Here is a 15,070-nt window from a genome sequence, read left to right as displayed (position 1 = left end):
CACAGGCGCCGTTTGGTGTCATAGTGGCTGGCGTTCGTCTCTACGAAATGAGTCCCGAGCATGCCGCTGTACAAAGTGGGAGCGTATAATTTTGTAGTTGTCGTTTAGTAGCGTGTGTATAGATTGCTGTGTTCGCTGGAGTAGCCCTTGTGCCGTTGTCCGGTGTGGTCTAGTGGCTAGGATACCTGGCTCTCACCCAGGAGGCCCGGGTTCGATTCCCGGTACCGGAAAAGCGAGCGCAATTTGTTGCTCCTCTTATGCGACTTGGCCCGACTTAGCTCGACTGACGCTTCGCTGACGCTTGCAGAAAACTACGTTAAGTACGATTCGTGGTCACAAGTGACGGCGAGAGCGATGCGACATCTGTCCACCTCTTATCGAGGCACATACCTGTGGTGAACAGAGTAGGAGGACTGCAAGACACTGCCACGGGGGTTGAATGCAGCTAACCACACTGCTTAGTGTCCTTACATCGCAGACACGTTCGTTTGCCAGTATACATATAATGGAGACCGCGTCTGACACAGTGGTGTGTGGGCCGAGCTTTGCTGTGCATTGCAACATGCAGTCGCGAGGACTGCCCTCGGCGGTGCTTCCGTGGCCGTGATCGTCTAGTGGTTAGGACATTGCGTTGTGGCCGCAATAACCCAGGTTCGAATCCTGGTCACGGCAATTTTTAAAGTTTTGCCTTGGTGTCGCTGCAGTGACGGTTGTGACTCAGTGTTTGAAATCACGGTGCCCTCTTGATTTTTCACTCATGTTCCGCAGGCTGCAGGTGGCACTACCAATTCTTTATCAACACGCAATGCCGCCACACGAGAGCGCGGGCAGCTACCTGTGTAGTTACTCTCTATTCGAAAAGGGCAGTTGTTTGAGGTGCAATGGATGAGCAGCCAGTCGCAGCTGTGTCGTGCACTGTTTCTACAAAAGCGAAGAGCACTGGCACAGGTAGCGTGGCCGAGCGGTCTAAGGCGCTGGTTTAAGGCACCAGTCTCTTCGGAGGCGTGGGTTCGAATCCCACCGCTGCCACATTTTTCTGTTTTTTGTGCCATTGTGGTGTTTTCTCGTGGGGTAGAACGCAGCTCCTGTGACCGCCGTGCAGCGTCGGTAGCGTGGCCGAGCGGTCTAAGGCGCTGGTTTCAGGCACCAGTCTCCTCGGAGGCGTGGGTTCGAATCCCACCGCTGCCAATGTTTTCTGTCTCGAAAGCCGCAGCACTGATTACCCGCGACGAAAGCAGCGCAGCAAGCCGTGAGCGTCTCTTTCTTAAATTGTCGTAGCACAGTGCGCGGTGCAACGACATGATTCACAGGCGCCGTTTGGTGTCATAGTGGCTGGCGTTCGTCTCTACGAAATGAGTCCCGAGCATGCCGCTGTACAAAGTGGGAGCGTATAATTTTGTAGTTGTCGTTTAGTAGCGTGTGTATAGATTGCTGTGTTCGCTGGAGTAGCCCTTGTGCCGTTGTCCGGTGTGGTCTAGTGGCTAGGATACCTGGCTCTCACCCAGGAGGCCCGGGTTCGATTCCCGGTACCGGAAAAGCGAGCGCAATTTGTTGCTCCTCTTATGCGACTTGGCCCGACTTAGCTCGACTGACGCTTCGCTGACGCTTGCAGAAAACTACGTTAAGTACGATTCGTGGTCACAAGTGACGGCGAGAGCGATGCGACATCTGTCCACCTCTTATCGAGGCACATACCTGTGGTGAACAGAGTAGGAGGACTGCAAGACACTGCCACGGGGGTTGAATGCAGCTAACCACACTGCTTAGTGTCCTTACATCGCAGACACGTTCGTTTGCCAGTATACATATAATGGAGACCGCGTCTGACACAGTGGTGTGTGGGCCGAGCTTTGCTGTGCATTGCAACATGCAGTCGCGAGGACTGCCCTCGGCGGTGCTTCCGTGGCCGTGATCGTCTAGTGGTTAGGACATTGCGTTGTGGCCGCAATAACCCAGGTTCGAATCCTGGTCACGGCAATTTTTAAAGTTTTGCCTTGGTGTCGCTGCAGTGACGGTTGTGACTCAGTGTTTGAAATCACGGTGCCCTCTTGATTTTTCACTCATGTTCCGCAGGCTGCAGGTGGCACTACCAATTCTTTATCAACACGCAATGCCGCCACACGAGAGCGCGGGCAGCTACCTGTGTAGTTACTCTCTATTCGAAAAGGGCAGTTGTTTGAGGTGCAATGGATGAGCAGCCAGTCGCAGCTGTGTCGTGCACTGTTTCTACAAAAGCGAAGAGCACTGGCACAGGTAGCGTGGCCGAGCGGTCTAAGGCGCTGGTTTAAGGCACCAGTCTCTTCGGAGGCGTGGGTTCGAATCCCACCGCTGCCACATTTTTCTGTTTTTTGTGCCATTGTGGTGTTTTCTCGTGGGGTAGAACGCAGCTCCTGTGACCGCCGTGCAGCGTCGGTAGCGTGGCCGAGCGGTCTAAGGCGCTGGTTTCAGGCACCAGTCTCCTCGGAGGCGTGGGTTCGAATCCCACCGCTGCCAATGTTTTCTGTCTCGAAAGCCGCAGCACTGATTACCCGCGACGAAAGCAGCGCAGCAAGCCGTGAGCGTCTCTTTCTTAAATTGTCGTAGCACAGTGCGCGGTGCAACGACATGATTCACAGGCGCCGTTTGGTGTCATAGTGGCTGGCGTTCGTCTCTACGAAATGAGTCCCGAGCATGCCGCTGTACAAAGTGGGAGCGTATAATTTTGTAGTTGTCGTTTAGTAGCGTGTGTATAGATTGCTGTGTTCGCTGGAGTAGCCCTTGTGCCGTTGTCCGGTGTGGTCTTGTGGCTAGGATACCTGGCTCTCACCCAGGAGGCCCGGGTTCGATTCCCGGTACCGGAAAAGCGAGCGCAATTTGTTGCTCCTCTTATGCGACTTGGCCCGACTTAGCTCGACTGACGCTTCGCTGACGCTTGCAGAAAACTACGTTAAGTACGATTCGTGGTCACAAGTGACGGCGAGAGCGATGCGACATCTGTCCCCCTCTTATCGAGGCACATACCTGTGGTGAACAGAGTAGGAGGACTGCAAGACACTGCCACGGGGGTTGAATGCAGCTAACCACACTGCTTAGTGTCCTTACATCGCAGACACGTTCGTTTGCCAGTATACATATAATGGAGACCGCGTCTGACACAGTGGTGTGTGGGCCGAGCTTTGCTGTGCATTGCAACATGCAGTCGCGAGGACTGCCCTCGGCGGTGCTTCCGTGGCCGTGATCGTCTAGTGGTTAGGACATTGCGTTGTGGCCGCAATAACCCAGGTTCGAATCCTGGTCACGGCAATTTTTAAAGTTTTGCCTTGGTGTCGCTGCAGTGACGGTTGTGACTCAGTGTTTGAAATCACGGTGCCCTCTTGATTTTTCACTCATGTTCCGCAGGCTGCAGGTGGCACTACCAATTCTTTATCAACACGCAATGCCGCCACACGAGAGCGCGGGCAGCTACCTGTGTAGTTACTCTCTATTCGAAAAGGGCAGTTGTTTGAGGTGCAATGGATGAGCAGCCAGTCGCAGCTGTGTCGTGCACTGTTTCTACAAAAGCGAAGAGCACTGGCACAGGTAGCGTGGCCGAGCGGTCTAAGGCGCTGGTTTAAGGCACCAGTCTCTTCGGAGGCGTGGGTTCGAATCCCACCGCTGCCACATTTTTCTGTTTTTTGTGCCATTGTGGTGTTTTCTCGTGGGGTAGAACGCAGCTCCTGTGACCGCCGTGCAGCGTCGGTAGCGTGGCCGAGCGGTCTAAGGCGCTGGTTTCAGGCACCAGTCTCCTCGGAGGCGTGGGTTCGAATCCCACCGCTGCCAATGTTTTCTGTCTCGAAAGCCGCAGCACTGATTACCCGCGACGAAAGCAGCGCAGCAAGCCGTGAGCGTCTCTTTCTTAAATTGTCGTAGCACAGTGCGCGGTGCAACGACATGATTCACAGGCGCCGTTTGGTGTCATAGTGGCTGGCGTTCGTCTCTACGAAATGAGTCCCGAGCATGCCGCTGTACAAAGTGGGAGCGTATAATTTTGTAGTTGTCGTTTAGTAGCGTGTGTATAGATTGCTGTGTTCGCTGGAGTAGCCCTTGTGCCGTTGTCCGGTGTGGTCTAGTGGCTAGGATACCTGGCTCTCACCCAGGAGGCCCGGGTTCGATTCCCGGTACCGGAAAAGCGAGCGCAATTTGTTGCTCCTCTTATGCGACTTGGCCCGACTTAGCTCGACTGACGCTTCGCTGACGCTTGCAGAAAACTACGTTAAGTACGATTCGTGGTCACAAGTGACGGCGAGAGCGATGCGACATCTGTCCACCTCTTATCGAGGCACATACCTGTGGTGAACAGAGTAGGAGGACTGCAAGACACTGCCACGGGGGTTGAATGCAGCTAACCACACTGCTTAGTGTCCTTACATCGCAGACACGTTCGTTTGCCAGTATACATATAATGGAGACCGCGTCTGACACAGTGGTGTGTGGGCCGAGCTTTGCTGTGCATTGCAACATGCAGTCGCGAGGACTGCCCTCGGCGGTGCTTCCGTGGCCGTGATCGTCTAGTGGTTAGGACATTGCGTTGTGGCCGCAATAACCCAGGTTCGAATCCTGGTCACGGCAATTTTTAAAGTTTTGCCTTGGTGTCGCTGCAGTGACGGTTGTGACTCAGTGTTTGAAATCACGGTGCCCTCTTGATTTTTCACTCATGTTCCGCAGGCTGCAGGTGGCACTACCAATTCTTTATCAACACGCAATGCCGCCACACGAGAGCGCGGGCAGCTACCTGTGTAGTTACTCTCTATTCGAAAAGGGCAGTTGTTTGAGGTGCAATGGATGAGCAGCCAGTCGCAGCTGTGTCGTGCACTGTTTCTACAAAAGCGAAGAGCACTGGCACAGGTAGCGTGGCCGAGCGGTCTAAGGCGCTGGTTTAAGGCACCAGTCTCTTCGGAGGCGTGGGTTCGAATCCCACCGCTGCCACATTTTTCTGTTTTTTGTGCCATTGTGGTGTTTTCTCGTGGGGTAGAACGCAGCTCCTGTGACCGCCGTGCAGCGTCGGTAGCGTGGCCGAGCGGTCTAAGGCGCTGGTTTCAGGCACCAGTCTCCTCGGAGGCGTGGGTTCGAATCCCACCGCTGCCAATGTTTTCTGTCTCGAAAGCCGCAGCACTGATTACCCGCGACGAAAGCAGCGCAGCAAGCCGTGAGCGTCTCTTTCTTAAATTGTCGTAGCACAGTGCGCGGTGCAACGACATGATTCACAGGCGCCGTTTGGTGTCATAGTGGCTGGCGTTCGTCTCTACGAAATGAGTCCCGAGCATGCCGCTGTACAAAGTGGGAGCGTATAATTTTGTAGTTGTCGTTTAGTAGCGTGTGTATAGATTGCTGTGTTCGCTGGAGTAGCCCTTGTGCCGTTGTCCGGTGTGGTCTTGTGGCTAGGATACCTGGCTCTCACCCAGGAGGCCCGGGTTCGATTCCCGGTACCGGAAAAGCGAGCGCAATTTGTTGCTCCTCTTATGCGACTTGGCCCGACTTAGCTCGACTGACGCTTCGCTGACGCTTGCAGAAAACTACGTTAAGTACGATTCGTGGTCACAAGTGACGGCGAGAGCGATGCGACATCTGTCCCCCTCTTATCGAGGCACATACCTGTGGTGAACAGAGTAGGAGGACTGCAAGACACTGCCACGGGGGTTGAATGCAGCTAACCACACTGCTTAGTGTCCTTACATCGCAGACACGTTCGTTTGCCAGTATACATATAATGGAGACCGCGTCTGACACAGTGGTGTGTGGGCCGAGCTTTGCTGTGCATTGCAACATGCAGTCGCGAGGACTGCCCTCGGCGGTGCTTCCGTGGCCGTGATCGTCTAGTGGTTAGGACATTGCGTTGTGGCCGCAATAACCCAGGTTCGAATCCTGGTCACGGCAATTTTTAAAGTTTTGCCTTGGTGTCGCTGCAGTGACGGTTGTGACTCAGTGTTTGAAATCACGGTGCCCTCTTGATTTTTCACTCATGTTCCGCAGGCTGCAGGTGGCACTACCAATTCTTTATCAACACGCAATGCCGCCACACGAGAGCGCGGGCAGCTACCTGTGTAGTTACTCTCTATTCGAAAAGGGCAGTTGTTTGAGGTGCAATGGATGAGCAGCCAGTCGCAGCTGTGTCGTGCACTGTTTCTACAAAAGCGAAGAGCACTGGCACAGGTAGCGTGGCCGAGCGGTCTAAGGCGCTGGTTTAAGGCACCAGTCTCTTCGGAGGCGTGGGTTCGAATCCCACCGCTGCCACATTTTTCTGTTTTTTGTGCCATTGTGGTGTTTTCTCGTGGGGTAGAACGCAGCTCCTGTGACCGCCGTGCAGCGTCGGTAGCGTGGCCGAGCGGTCTAAGGCGCTGGTTTCAGGCACCAGTCTCCTCGGAGGCGTGGGTTCGAATCCCACCGCTGCCAATGTTTTCTGTCTCGAAAGCCGCAGCACTGATTACCCGCGACGAAAGCAGCGCAGCAAGCCGTGAGCGTCTCTTTCTTAAATTGTCGTAGCACAGTGCGCGGTGCAACGACATGATTCACAGGCGCCGTTTGGTGTCATAGTGGCTGGCGTTCGTCTCTACGAAATGAGTCCCGAGCATGCCGCTGTACAAAGTGGGAGCGTATAATTTTGTAGTTGTCGTTTAGTAGCGTGTGTATAGATTGCTGTGTTCGCTGGAGTAGCCCTTGTGCCGTTGTCCGGTGTGGTCTAGTGGCTAGGATACCTGGCTCTCACCCAGGAGGCCCGGGTTCGATTCCCGGTACCGGAAAAGCGAGCGCAATTTGTTGCTCCTCTTATGCGACTTGGCCCGACTTAGCTCGACTGACGCTTCGCTGACGCTTGCAGAAAACTACGTTAAGTACGATTCGTGGTCACAAGTGACGGCGAGAGCGATGCGACATCTGTCCACCTCTTATCGAGGCACATACCTGTGGTGAACAGAGTAGGAGGACTGCAAGACACTGCCACGGGGGTTGAATGCAGCTAACCACACTGCTTAGTGTCCTTACATCGCAGACACGTTCGTTTGCCAGTATACATATAATGGAGACCGCGTCTGACACAGTGGTGTGTGGGCCGAGCTTTGCTGTGCATTGCAACATGCAGTCGCGAGGACTGCCCTCGGCGGTGCTTCCGTGGCCGTGATCGTCTAGTGGTTAGGACATTGCGTTGTGGCCGCAATAACCCAGGTTCGAATCCTGGTCACGGCAATTTTTAAAGTTTTGCCTTGGTGTCGCTGCAGTGACGGTTGTGACTCAGTGTTTGAAATCACGGTGCCCTCTTGATTTTTCACTCATGTTCCGCAGGCTGCAGGTGGCACTACCAATTCTTTATCAACACGCAATGCCGCCACACGAGAGCGCGGGCAGCTACCTGTGTAGTTACTCTCTATTCGAAAAGGGCAGTTGTTTGAGGTGCAATGGATGAGCAGCCAGTCGCAGCTGTGTCGTGCACTGTTTCTACAAAAGCGAAGAGCACTGGCACAGGTAGCGTGGCCGAGCGGTCTAAGGCGCTGGTTTAAGGCACCAGTCTCTTCGGAGGCGTGGGTTCGAATCCCACCGCTGCCACATTTTTCTGTTTTTTGTGCCATTGTGGTGTTTTCTCGTGGGGTAGAACGCAGCTCCTGTGACCGCCGTGCAGCGTCGGTAGCGTGGCCGAGCGGTCTAAGGCGCTGGTTTCAGGCACCAGTCTCCTCGGAGGCGTGGGTTCGAATCCCACCGCTGCCAATGTTTTCTGTCTCGAAAGCCGCAGCACTGATTACCCGCGACGAAAGCAGCGCAGCAAGCCGTGAGCGTCTCTTTCTTAAATTGTCGTAGCACAGTGCGCGGTGCAACGACATGATTCACAGGCGCCGTTTGGTGTCATAGTGGCTGGCGTTCGTCTCTACGAAATGAGTCCCGAGCATGCCGCTGTACAAAGTGGGAGCGTATAATTTTGTAGTTGTCGTTTAGTAGCGTGTGTATAGATTGCTGTGTTCGCTGGAGTAGCCCTTGTGCCGTTGTCCGGTGTGGTCTAGTGGCTAGGATACCTGGCTCTCACCCAGGAGGCCCGGGTTCGATTCCCGGTACCGGAAAAGCGAGCGCAATTTGTTGCTCCTCTTATGCGACTTGGCCCGACTTAGCTCGACTGACGCTTCGCTGACGCTTGCAGAAAACTACGTTAAGTACGATTCGTGGTCACAAGTGACGGCGAGAGCGATGCGACATCTGTCCACCTCTTATCGAGGCACATACCTGTGGTGAACAGAGTAGGAGGACTGCAAGACACTGCCACGGGGGTTGAATGCAGCTAACCACACTGCTTAGTGTCCTTACATCGCAGACACGTTCGTTTGCCAGTATACATATAATGGAGACCGCGTCTGACACAGTGGTGTGTGGGCCGAGCTTTGCTGTGCATTGCAACATGCAGTCGCGAGGACTGCCCTCGGCGGTGCTTCCGTGGCCGTGATCGTCTAGTGGTTAGGACATTGCGTTGTGGCCGCAATAACCCAGGTTCGAATCCTGGTCACGGCAATTTTTAAAGTTTTGCCTTGGTGTCGCTGCAGTGACGGTTGTGACTCAGTGTTTGAAATCACGGTGCCCTCTTGATTTTTCACTCATGTTCCGCAGGCTGCAGGTGGCACTACCAATTCTTTATCAACACGCAATGCCGCCACACGAGAGCGCGGGCAGCTACCTGTGTAGTTACTCTCTATTCGAAAAGGGCAGTTGTTTGAGGTGCAATGGATGAGCAGCCAGTCGCAGCTGTGTCGTGCACTGTTTCTACAAAAGCGAAGAGCACTGGCACAGGTAGCGTGGCCGAGCGGTCTAAGGCGCTGGTTTAAGGCACCAGTCTCTTCGGAGGCGTGGGTTCGAATCCCACCGCTGCCAATTTTTTCTCGTTTTTTGTGCCATTGCGGTGTTTTCTCTTGCGCTACAACGCAGCTCCTGTGACCGCCGTGCCGCGTAGGTAGCGTGGCCGAGCGGTCTAAGGCGCTGGTTTCAGGCACCAGTCTCTTCGGAGGCGTGGGTTCGAATCCCACCGCTGCCAACGTTTTCTGTCTCGAAAGCAGCAGCACTGGTTACCCGCGAAGGAAACAGCGCAGCAAGCCGTGAGCGCCTCTTTCTTAAATTGTCGTAGCACAGTGCGTGGTGCAACGACAGCATTCAGAGGAGCAGTTTGGAGTAATGATGCCTTGCGTTCGTGTTCATGAAATGTGTCCCGAGCATGCCGTTCTACAAAGTGGAAGCGTAGATTTTTACAGACGTCTTTCAATAGCGTGTTCGCCGGAGGAGCACTCGTGTCTTAATCCGGTGTGGTCTAGTGGCTAGGATACCTGGCTCTCACCCAGGAGGCCCGGGTTCGATTCCCGGCACCGGAAATGCCTATTTTGTTGCTCCTCTCATGCGACTTGGCCCGACTTAGCTCGACTGACGCTACGCTGACGCTTGCAGAAAACCACGTAAAGTATGACTGGCGGCCACAAGTGACGGCGAGAGAGATGCGACGTCTGCCCACCTCCTATCGAGGCACATACCTGTGGTCAACAGACTTGGAGGACTGCAAGACATTGCCACGGGTGGTGAATGCAGCTAACCCCTGTGCTTAGTGTCCTAATAGCGCGGGCACGTTCGTTTGCCAGTATACATGTAATGAAGAACGCGTCTGACACAGCTGTGGCGAGACACAGTGGCGAGACACAGTGGCTGAGCTTTGCTGTGCATCGCCACTTGCACACGCGAGAACTGCTTTCGGCGGTGCCTCCGTGGCCGTGATCGTCTAGTGGTTAGGACATTGCGTTGTGGCCGCAATAACCCAGGTTCGAATCCTGGTCACGGCACTTTTTAAAGTTTTGCCTCGCTGTCGCTGCAATGACGATAGTGACCCACTGTTTGAAAACACTGTGCCCTCTTGATTTTTCGCTCATGTTCCGCGGGCTGCAGGTGCCAGTTATCAACACGCAATGCCGCCGCACGAAAGAGCGGGCAGCTGCCTGTGTAGTCAATCTCTGTTCGAATAGGGCAGTCGTTTGAGGTGCAATGGATGGGCAGCCAGTCGCAGCAGAACAGGAAGCTGCGTCGTGCACTGTTTCTACAAAAGCGAACAACACTGTCGCAGGTAGCGTGGCCGAGCGGTCTAAGGCGCTGGTTTAAGGCACCAGTCTCTTCGGAGGCGTGGGTTCGAATCCCACCGCTGCCAATTTTTTCTCGTTTTTTGTGCCATTGCGGTGTTTTCTCTTGCGCTACAACGCAGCTCCTGTGACCGCCGTGCCGCGTAGGTAGCGTGGCCGAGCGGTCTAAGGCGCTGGTTTCAGGCACCAGTCTCTTCGGAGGCGTGGGTTCGAATCCCACCGCTGCCAACGTTTTCTGTCTCGAAAGCAGCAGCACTGGTTACCCGCGAAGGAAACAGCGCAGCAAGCCGTGAGCGCCTCTTTCTTAAATTGTCGTAGCACAGTGCGTGGTGCAACGACAGCATTCAGAGGAGCAGTTTGGAGTAATGATGCCTTGCGTTCGTGTTCATGAAATGTGTCCCGAGCATGCCGTTCTACAAAGTGGAAGCGTAGATTTTTACAGACGTCTTTCAATAGCGTGTTCGCCGGAGGAGCACTCGTGTCTTAATCCGGTGTGGTCTAGTGGCTAGGATACCTGGCTCTCACCCAGGAGGCCCGGGTTCGATTCCCGGCACCGGAAATGCCTATTTTGTTGCTCCTCTCATGCGACTTGGCCCGACTTAGCTCGACTGACGCTACGCTGACGCTTGCAGAAAACCACGTAAAGTATGACTGGCGGCCACAAGTGACGGCGAGAGAGATGCGACGTCTGCCCACCTCCTATCGAGGCACATACCTGTGGTCAACAGACTTGGAGGACTGCAAGACATTGCCACGGGTGGTGAATGCAGCTAACCCCTGTGCTTAGTGTCCTAATAGCGCGGGCACGTTCGTTTGCCAGTATACATGTAATGAAGAACGCGTCTGACACAGCTGTGGCGAGACACAGTGGCGAGACACAGTGGCTGAGCTTTGCGGTGCATCGCCACTTGCACACGCGAGAACTGCTTTCGGCGGTGCCTCCGTGGCCGTGATCGTCTAGTGGTTAGGACATTGCGTTGTGGCCGCAATAACCCAGGTTCGAATCCTGGTCACGGCACTTTTTAAAGTTTTGCCTCGCTGTCGCTGCAATGACGATAGTGACCCACTGTTTGAAAACACTGTGCCCTCTTGATTTTTCGCTCATGTTCCGCGGGCTGCAGGTGCCAGTTATCAACACGCAATGCCGCCGCACGAAAGAGCGGGCAGCTGCCTGTGTAGTCAATCTCTGTTCGAATAGGGCAGTCGTTTGAGGTGCAATGGATGGGCAGCCAGTCGCAGCAGAACAGGAAGCTGCGTCGTGCACTGTTTCTACAAAAGCGAACAACACTGTCGCAGGTAGCGTGGCCGAGCGGTCTAAGGCGCTGGTTTAAGGCACCAGTCTCTTCGGAGGCGTGGGTTCGAATCCCACCGCTGCCAATTTTTTCTCGTTTTTTGTGCCATTGCGGTGTTTTCTCTTGCGCTACAACGCAGCTCCTGTGACCGCCGTGCCGCGTAGGTAGCGTGGCCGAGCGGTCTAAGGCGCTGGTTTCAGGCACCAGTCTCTTCGGAGGCGTGGGTTCGAATCCCACCGCTGCCAACGTTTTCTGTCTCGAAAGCAGCAGCACTGGTTACCCGCGAAGGAAACAGCGCAGCAAGCCGTGAGCGCCTCTTTCTTAAATTGTCGTAGCACAGTGCGTGGTGCAACGACAGCATTCAGAGGAGCAGTTTGGAGTAATGATGCCTTGCGTTCGTGTTCATGAAATGTGTCCCGAGCATGCCGTTCTACAAAGTGGAAGCGTAGATTTTTACAGACGTCTTTCAATAGCGTGTTCGCCGGAGGAGCACTCGTGTCTTAATCCGGTGTGGTCTAGTGGCTAGGATACCTGGCTCTCACCCAGGAGGCCCGGGTTCGATTCCCGGCACCGGAAATGCCTATTTTGTTGCTCCTCTCATGCGACTTGGCCCGACTTAGCTCGACTGACGCTACGCTGACGCTTGCAGAAAACCACGTAAAGTATGACTGGCGGCCACAAGTGACGGCGAGAGAGATGCGACGTCTGCCCACCTCCTATCGAGGCACATACCTGTGGTCAACAGACTTGGAGGACTGCAAGACATTGCCACGGGTGGTGAATGCAGCTAACCCCTGTGCTTAGTGTCCTAATAGCGCGGGCACGTTCGTTTGCCAGTATACATGTAATGAAGAACGCGTCTGACACAGCTGTGGCGAGACACAGTGGCGAGACACAGTGGCTGAGCTTTGCGGTGCATCGCCACTTGCACACGCGAGAACTGCTTTCGGCGGTGCCTCCGTGGCCGTGATCGTCTAGTGGTTAGGACATTGCGTTGTGGCCGCAATAACCCAGGTTCGAATCCTGGTCACGGCACTTTTTAAAGTTTTGCCTCGCTGTCGCTGCAATGACGATAGTGACCCACTGTTTGAAAACACTGTGCCCTCTTGATTTTTCGCTCATGTTCCGCGGGCTGCAGGTGCCAGTTATCAACACGCAATGCCGCCGCACGAAAGAGCGGGCAGCTGCCTGTGTAGTCAATCTCTGTTCGAATAGGGCAGTCGTTTGAGGTGCAATGGATGGGCAGCCAGTCGCAGCAGAACAGGAAGCTGCGTCGTGCACTGTTTCTACAAAAGCGAACAACACTGTCGCAGGTAGCGTGGCCGAGCGGTCTAAGGCGCTGGTTTAAGGCACCAGTCTCTTCGGAGGCGTGGGTTCGAATCCCACCGCTGCCAATTTTTTCTCGTTTTTTGTGCCATTGCGGTGTTTTCTCTTGCGCTACAACGCAGCTCCTGTGACCGCCGTGCCGCGTAGGTAGCGTGGCCGAGCGGTCTAAGGCGCTGGTTTCAGGCACCAGTCTCTTCGGAGGCGTGGGTTCGAATCCCACCGCTGCCAACGTTTTCTGTCTCGAAAGCAGCAGCACTGGTTACCCGCGAAGGAAACAGCGCAGCAAGCCGTGAGCGCCTCTTTCTTAAATTGTCGTAGCACAGTGCGTGGTGCAACGACAGCATTCAGAGGAGCAGTTTGGAGTAATGATGCCTTGCGTTCGTGTTCATGAAATGTGTCCCGAGCATGCCGTTCTACAAAGTGGAAGCGTAGATTTTTACAGACGTCTTTCAATAGCGTGTTCGCCGGAGGAGCACTCGTGTCTTAATCCGGTGTGGTCTAGTGGCTAGGATACCTGGCTCTCACCCAGGAGGCCCGGGTTCGATTCCCGGCACCGGAAATGCCTATTTTGTTGCTCCTCTCATGCGACTTGGCCCGACTTAGCTCGACTGACGCTACGCTGACGCTTGCAGAAAACCACGTAAAGTATGACTGGCGGCCACAAGTGACGGCGAGAGAGATGCGACGTCTGCCCACCTCCTATCGAGGCACATACCTGTGGTCAACAGACTTGGAGGACTGCAAGACATTGCCACGGGTGGTGAATGCAGCTAACCCCTGTGCTTAGTGTCCTAATAGCGCGGGCACGTTCGTTTGCCAGTATACATGTAATGAAGAACGCGTCTGACACAGCTGTGGCGAGACACAGTGGCGAGACACAGTGGCTGAGCTTTGCGGTGCATCGCCACTTGCACACGCGAGAACTGCTTTCGGCGGTGCCTCCGTGGCCGTGATCGTCTAGTGGTTAGGACATTGCGTTGTGGCCGCAATAACCCAGGTTCGAATCCTGGTCACGGCACTTTTTAAAGTTTTGCCTCGCTGTCGCTGCAATGACGATAGTGACCCACTGTTTGAAAACACTGTGCCCTCTTGATTTTTCGCTCATGTTCCGCGGGCTGCAGGTGCCAGTTATCAACACGCAATGCCGCCGCACGAAAGAGCGGGCAGCTGCCTGTGTAGTCAATCTCTGTTCGAATAGGGCAGTCGTTTGAGGTGCAATGGATGGGCAGCCAGTCGCAGCAGAACAGGAAGCTGCGTCGTGCACTGTTTCTACAAAAGCGAACAACACTGTCGCAGGTAGCGTGGCCGAGCGGTCTAAGGCGCTGGTTTAAGGCACCAGTCTCTTCGGAGGCGTGGGTTCGAATCCCACCGCTGCCAATTTTTTCTCGTTTTTTGTGCCATTGCGGTGTTTTCTCTTGCGCTACAACGCAGCTCCTGTGACCGCCGTGCCGCGTAGGTAGCGTGGCCGAGCGGTCTAAGGCGCTGGTTTCAGGCACCAGTCTCTTCGGAGGCGTGGGTTCGAATCCCACCGCTGCCAACGTTTTCTGTCTCGAAAGCAGCAGCACTGGTTACCCGCGAAGGAAACAGCGCAGCAAGCCGTGAGCGCCTCTTTCTTAAATTGTCGTAGCACAGTGCGTGGTGCAACGACAGCATTCAGAGGAGCAGTTTGGAGTAATGATGCCTTGCGTTCGTGTTCATGAAATGTGTCCCGAGCATGCCGTTCTACAAAGTGGAAGCGTAGATTTTTACAGACGTCTTTCAATAGCGTGTTCGCCGGAGGAGCACTCGTGTCTTAATCCGGTGTGGTCTAGTGGCTAGGATACCTGGCTCTCACCCAGGAGGCCCGAGTTCGATTCCCGGCACCGGAAATGCCTATTTTGTTGCTCCTCTCATGCGACTTGGCCCGACTTAGCTCGACTGACGCTACGCTGACGCTTGCAGAAAACCACGTAAAGTATGACTGGCGGCCACAAGTGACGGCGAGAGAGATGCGACGTCTGCCCACCTCCTATCGAGGCACATACCTGTGGTCAACAGACTTGGAGGACTGCAAGACATTGCCACGGGTGGTGAATGCAGCTAACCCCTGTGCTTAGTGTCCTAATAGCGCGGGCACGTTCGTTTGCCAGTATACATGTAATGAAGAACGCGTCTGACACAGCTGTGGCGAGACACAGTGGCGAGACACAGTGGCTGAGCTTTGCGGTGCATCGCCACTTGCACACGCGAGAACTGCTTTCGGCGGTGCCTCCGTGGCCGTGATCGTCTAGTGGTTAGGACATTGCGTTGTGGCCGCAATAACCCAGGTTCGAATCCTGGTCACGGCACTTTTTAAAGTTTTGCCTCGCTGTC

The 15,070-nt window shown here is 54.7% G+C and overlaps 46 non-coding genes across 46 annotated transcripts; all 46 read left to right on the top strand.

Annotated features, from left to right (window-relative positions):
* The first annotated feature begins 158 nt into the window (after positions 1–158).
* On the top strand, positions 159–230 carry Trnae-cuc (transfer RNA glutamic acid (anticodon CUC)). The gene has a single exon. It is a non-coding gene; the product is annotated as a tRNA-Glu (tRNA).
* A 370-nt stretch (positions 231–600) lies between these two features.
* On the top strand, positions 601–672 carry Trnah-gug (transfer RNA histidin (anticodon GUG)). Its single transcript has one exon. It is a non-coding gene; the product is annotated as a tRNA-His (tRNA).
* A 275-nt stretch (positions 673–947) lies between these two features.
* Positions 948–1,029, top strand: Trnal-aag (transfer RNA leucine (anticodon AAG)). Its single transcript has one exon. It is a non-coding gene; the product is annotated as a tRNA-Leu (tRNA).
* A 77-nt stretch (positions 1,030–1,106) lies between these two features.
* On the top strand, positions 1,107–1,188 carry Trnal-cag (transfer RNA leucine (anticodon CAG)). The gene has a single exon. It is a non-coding gene; the product is annotated as a tRNA-Leu (tRNA).
* Positions 1,189–1,463: 275 nt separating this feature from the next.
* Positions 1,464–1,535, top strand: Trnae-cuc (transfer RNA glutamic acid (anticodon CUC)). Its single transcript has one exon. It is a non-coding gene; the product is annotated as a tRNA-Glu (tRNA).
* A 370-nt stretch (positions 1,536–1,905) lies between these two features.
* Positions 1,906–1,977, top strand: Trnah-gug (transfer RNA histidin (anticodon GUG)). Its single transcript has one exon. It is a non-coding gene; the product is annotated as a tRNA-His (tRNA).
* Positions 1,978–2,252: 275 nt separating this feature from the next.
* On the top strand, positions 2,253–2,334 carry Trnal-aag (transfer RNA leucine (anticodon AAG)). The gene has a single exon. It is a non-coding gene; the product is annotated as a tRNA-Leu (tRNA).
* Positions 2,335–2,411: 77 nt separating this feature from the next.
* Positions 2,412–2,493, top strand: Trnal-cag (transfer RNA leucine (anticodon CAG)). The gene has a single exon. It is a non-coding gene; the product is annotated as a tRNA-Leu (tRNA).
* A 275-nt stretch (positions 2,494–2,768) lies between these two features.
* On the top strand, positions 2,769–2,840 carry Trnae-cuc (transfer RNA glutamic acid (anticodon CUC)). The gene has a single exon. It is a non-coding gene; the product is annotated as a tRNA-Glu (tRNA).
* Positions 2,841–3,210: 370 nt separating this feature from the next.
* Positions 3,211–3,282, top strand: Trnah-gug (transfer RNA histidin (anticodon GUG)). Its single transcript has one exon. It is a non-coding gene; the product is annotated as a tRNA-His (tRNA).
* A 275-nt stretch (positions 3,283–3,557) lies between these two features.
* On the top strand, positions 3,558–3,639 carry Trnal-aag (transfer RNA leucine (anticodon AAG)). The gene has a single exon. It is a non-coding gene; the product is annotated as a tRNA-Leu (tRNA).
* A 77-nt stretch (positions 3,640–3,716) lies between these two features.
* Positions 3,717–3,798, top strand: Trnal-cag (transfer RNA leucine (anticodon CAG)). Its single transcript has one exon. It is a non-coding gene; the product is annotated as a tRNA-Leu (tRNA).
* A 275-nt stretch (positions 3,799–4,073) lies between these two features.
* Positions 4,074–4,145, top strand: Trnae-cuc (transfer RNA glutamic acid (anticodon CUC)). Its single transcript has one exon. It is a non-coding gene; the product is annotated as a tRNA-Glu (tRNA).
* A 370-nt stretch (positions 4,146–4,515) lies between these two features.
* Trnah-gug (transfer RNA histidin (anticodon GUG)) lies at positions 4,516–4,587 on the top strand. Its single transcript has one exon. It is a non-coding gene; the product is annotated as a tRNA-His (tRNA).
* A 275-nt stretch (positions 4,588–4,862) lies between these two features.
* On the top strand, positions 4,863–4,944 carry Trnal-aag (transfer RNA leucine (anticodon AAG)). The gene has a single exon. It is a non-coding gene; the product is annotated as a tRNA-Leu (tRNA).
* Positions 4,945–5,021: 77 nt separating this feature from the next.
* On the top strand, positions 5,022–5,103 carry Trnal-cag (transfer RNA leucine (anticodon CAG)). Its single transcript has one exon. It is a non-coding gene; the product is annotated as a tRNA-Leu (tRNA).
* A 275-nt stretch (positions 5,104–5,378) lies between these two features.
* Trnae-cuc (transfer RNA glutamic acid (anticodon CUC)) lies at positions 5,379–5,450 on the top strand. Its single transcript has one exon. It is a non-coding gene; the product is annotated as a tRNA-Glu (tRNA).
* A 370-nt stretch (positions 5,451–5,820) lies between these two features.
* On the top strand, positions 5,821–5,892 carry Trnah-gug (transfer RNA histidin (anticodon GUG)). Its single transcript has one exon. It is a non-coding gene; the product is annotated as a tRNA-His (tRNA).
* Positions 5,893–6,167: 275 nt separating this feature from the next.
* On the top strand, positions 6,168–6,249 carry Trnal-aag (transfer RNA leucine (anticodon AAG)). Its single transcript has one exon. It is a non-coding gene; the product is annotated as a tRNA-Leu (tRNA).
* Positions 6,250–6,326: 77 nt separating this feature from the next.
* Positions 6,327–6,408, top strand: Trnal-cag (transfer RNA leucine (anticodon CAG)). The gene has a single exon. It is a non-coding gene; the product is annotated as a tRNA-Leu (tRNA).
* A 275-nt stretch (positions 6,409–6,683) lies between these two features.
* On the top strand, positions 6,684–6,755 carry Trnae-cuc (transfer RNA glutamic acid (anticodon CUC)). The gene has a single exon. It is a non-coding gene; the product is annotated as a tRNA-Glu (tRNA).
* Positions 6,756–7,125: 370 nt separating this feature from the next.
* Positions 7,126–7,197, top strand: Trnah-gug (transfer RNA histidin (anticodon GUG)). Its single transcript has one exon. It is a non-coding gene; the product is annotated as a tRNA-His (tRNA).
* Positions 7,198–7,472: 275 nt separating this feature from the next.
* Positions 7,473–7,554, top strand: Trnal-aag (transfer RNA leucine (anticodon AAG)). Its single transcript has one exon. It is a non-coding gene; the product is annotated as a tRNA-Leu (tRNA).
* Positions 7,555–7,631: 77 nt separating this feature from the next.
* On the top strand, positions 7,632–7,713 carry Trnal-cag (transfer RNA leucine (anticodon CAG)). Its single transcript has one exon. It is a non-coding gene; the product is annotated as a tRNA-Leu (tRNA).
* Positions 7,714–7,988: 275 nt separating this feature from the next.
* On the top strand, positions 7,989–8,060 carry Trnae-cuc (transfer RNA glutamic acid (anticodon CUC)). The gene has a single exon. It is a non-coding gene; the product is annotated as a tRNA-Glu (tRNA).
* A 370-nt stretch (positions 8,061–8,430) lies between these two features.
* On the top strand, positions 8,431–8,502 carry Trnah-gug (transfer RNA histidin (anticodon GUG)). Its single transcript has one exon. It is a non-coding gene; the product is annotated as a tRNA-His (tRNA).
* Positions 8,503–8,777: 275 nt separating this feature from the next.
* On the top strand, positions 8,778–8,859 carry Trnal-aag (transfer RNA leucine (anticodon AAG)). The gene has a single exon. It is a non-coding gene; the product is annotated as a tRNA-Leu (tRNA).
* A 78-nt stretch (positions 8,860–8,937) lies between these two features.
* Positions 8,938–9,019, top strand: Trnal-cag (transfer RNA leucine (anticodon CAG)). Its single transcript has one exon. It is a non-coding gene; the product is annotated as a tRNA-Leu (tRNA).
* A 259-nt stretch (positions 9,020–9,278) lies between these two features.
* On the top strand, positions 9,279–9,350 carry Trnae-cuc (transfer RNA glutamic acid (anticodon CUC)). The gene has a single exon. It is a non-coding gene; the product is annotated as a tRNA-Glu (tRNA).
* Positions 9,351–9,737: 387 nt separating this feature from the next.
* Trnah-gug (transfer RNA histidin (anticodon GUG)) lies at positions 9,738–9,809 on the top strand. Its single transcript has one exon. It is a non-coding gene; the product is annotated as a tRNA-His (tRNA).
* Positions 9,810–10,086: 277 nt separating this feature from the next.
* Positions 10,087–10,168, top strand: Trnal-aag (transfer RNA leucine (anticodon AAG)). The gene has a single exon. It is a non-coding gene; the product is annotated as a tRNA-Leu (tRNA).
* A 78-nt stretch (positions 10,169–10,246) lies between these two features.
* On the top strand, positions 10,247–10,328 carry Trnal-cag (transfer RNA leucine (anticodon CAG)). The gene has a single exon. It is a non-coding gene; the product is annotated as a tRNA-Leu (tRNA).
* Positions 10,329–10,587: 259 nt separating this feature from the next.
* On the top strand, positions 10,588–10,659 carry Trnae-cuc (transfer RNA glutamic acid (anticodon CUC)). Its single transcript has one exon. It is a non-coding gene; the product is annotated as a tRNA-Glu (tRNA).
* A 387-nt stretch (positions 10,660–11,046) lies between these two features.
* On the top strand, positions 11,047–11,118 carry Trnah-gug (transfer RNA histidin (anticodon GUG)). The gene has a single exon. It is a non-coding gene; the product is annotated as a tRNA-His (tRNA).
* A 277-nt stretch (positions 11,119–11,395) lies between these two features.
* Trnal-aag (transfer RNA leucine (anticodon AAG)) lies at positions 11,396–11,477 on the top strand. The gene has a single exon. It is a non-coding gene; the product is annotated as a tRNA-Leu (tRNA).
* A 78-nt stretch (positions 11,478–11,555) lies between these two features.
* On the top strand, positions 11,556–11,637 carry Trnal-cag (transfer RNA leucine (anticodon CAG)). Its single transcript has one exon. It is a non-coding gene; the product is annotated as a tRNA-Leu (tRNA).
* Positions 11,638–11,896: 259 nt separating this feature from the next.
* On the top strand, positions 11,897–11,968 carry Trnae-cuc (transfer RNA glutamic acid (anticodon CUC)). The gene has a single exon. It is a non-coding gene; the product is annotated as a tRNA-Glu (tRNA).
* Positions 11,969–12,355: 387 nt separating this feature from the next.
* On the top strand, positions 12,356–12,427 carry Trnah-gug (transfer RNA histidin (anticodon GUG)). The gene has a single exon. It is a non-coding gene; the product is annotated as a tRNA-His (tRNA).
* Positions 12,428–12,704: 277 nt separating this feature from the next.
* Positions 12,705–12,786, top strand: Trnal-aag (transfer RNA leucine (anticodon AAG)). Its single transcript has one exon. It is a non-coding gene; the product is annotated as a tRNA-Leu (tRNA).
* Positions 12,787–12,864: 78 nt separating this feature from the next.
* Trnal-cag (transfer RNA leucine (anticodon CAG)) lies at positions 12,865–12,946 on the top strand. Its single transcript has one exon. It is a non-coding gene; the product is annotated as a tRNA-Leu (tRNA).
* Positions 12,947–13,205: 259 nt separating this feature from the next.
* Positions 13,206–13,277, top strand: Trnae-cuc (transfer RNA glutamic acid (anticodon CUC)). The gene has a single exon. It is a non-coding gene; the product is annotated as a tRNA-Glu (tRNA).
* A 387-nt stretch (positions 13,278–13,664) lies between these two features.
* Positions 13,665–13,736, top strand: Trnah-gug (transfer RNA histidin (anticodon GUG)). Its single transcript has one exon. It is a non-coding gene; the product is annotated as a tRNA-His (tRNA).
* A 277-nt stretch (positions 13,737–14,013) lies between these two features.
* Positions 14,014–14,095, top strand: Trnal-aag (transfer RNA leucine (anticodon AAG)). Its single transcript has one exon. It is a non-coding gene; the product is annotated as a tRNA-Leu (tRNA).
* A 78-nt stretch (positions 14,096–14,173) lies between these two features.
* Trnal-cag (transfer RNA leucine (anticodon CAG)) lies at positions 14,174–14,255 on the top strand. The gene has a single exon. It is a non-coding gene; the product is annotated as a tRNA-Leu (tRNA).
* Positions 14,256–14,514: 259 nt separating this feature from the next.
* On the top strand, positions 14,515–14,586 carry Trnae-cuc (transfer RNA glutamic acid (anticodon CUC)). The gene has a single exon. It is a non-coding gene; the product is annotated as a tRNA-Glu (tRNA).
* A 387-nt stretch (positions 14,587–14,973) lies between these two features.
* On the top strand, positions 14,974–15,045 carry Trnah-gug (transfer RNA histidin (anticodon GUG)). Its single transcript has one exon. It is a non-coding gene; the product is annotated as a tRNA-His (tRNA).
* Positions 15,046–15,070: the final 25 nt, after the last annotated feature.

The sequence above is a fragment of the Schistocerca gregaria genome, unplaced genomic scaffold (genome assembly GCF_023897955.1).
Source record: "Schistocerca gregaria isolate iqSchGreg1 unplaced genomic scaffold, iqSchGreg1.2 ptg001368l, whole genome shotgun sequence".
NCBI classification, from domain to species: Eukaryota; Metazoa; Arthropoda; class Insecta; order Orthoptera; family Acrididae; genus Schistocerca; species Schistocerca gregaria.
Note: the sequence above shows the minus strand (reverse complement) of the source record. Positions and strands in the feature narration are given on the sequence as shown.